At 44.3% G+C, this 648-nt stretch overlaps 1 pseudogene; it reads left to right on the forward strand.

The window, feature by feature from the left end:
- Positions 1-517: 517 nt before the first annotated feature.
- On the forward strand, positions 518-636 carry LOC112473350 (annotated as a pseudogene).
- The last annotated feature ends 12 nt before the right edge of the window (positions 637-648 follow it).

Below are 648 nucleotides of genomic sequence, written 5' to 3' on the forward strand. Positions count from 1 at the left end.
AAAGAAGTGAGGCTCTCCCAGGTGAGGATCAGACAGACTTCATCTCTAAGGCGAGCCTTCAAAAGGAATACTGTCCAGAATCCAGAGAAGAGCAGAGCTGGAGGTACAGCTCCCCAACCATGCACCCCTCCATCCATTCATTTAGTATCTACGGCTTGCCGGACCCACTCCTAGGAACTGGAGTTACAGATAAGAGCTTATACAACCCCTTTCCTCAAGGAGTTCCCAGGCCAGTGGGAGGCAGCGTCACAAATCTAACATTGCAATATTTAAAGTATACAGTAGCACAAATCTGTTCAGAGAGTGTCTTCAAGAGAAAGCCGAAGAAGGATTCGCAGCAGAGGAGCTGCATTTTGAAGCATGAGATGATGAGAGGCCAGAATTGGAGAAAGGTTTTCTGTACCGTGGGGAAGGCAGGTCCATGTAAATTATCCTGTGTATAGCACAGTTAAATAACACTATATTGTATGTTACAATGTGTTAATTTGTTAAACGTAAATGTTTAAAATATACTGTAGTCTACAGCCATGCTACCCTGAACAAGCCCGATCCCATCTGATATCAGAAGCTAAGCAGGGTTGGGCCTGCTTAGTACTTAGATGGGAGACCACCTAGGAAGACCAGGTACAGTAAGTGTAAAAAAAAATT

This window comes from Pteropus alecto, unplaced genomic scaffold (assembly GCF_000325575.1).
Source record: "Pteropus alecto unplaced genomic scaffold, ASM32557v1 scaffold98, whole genome shotgun sequence".
Taxonomy (NCBI): domain Eukaryota; kingdom Metazoa; phylum Chordata; class Mammalia; order Chiroptera; family Pteropodidae; genus Pteropus; species Pteropus alecto.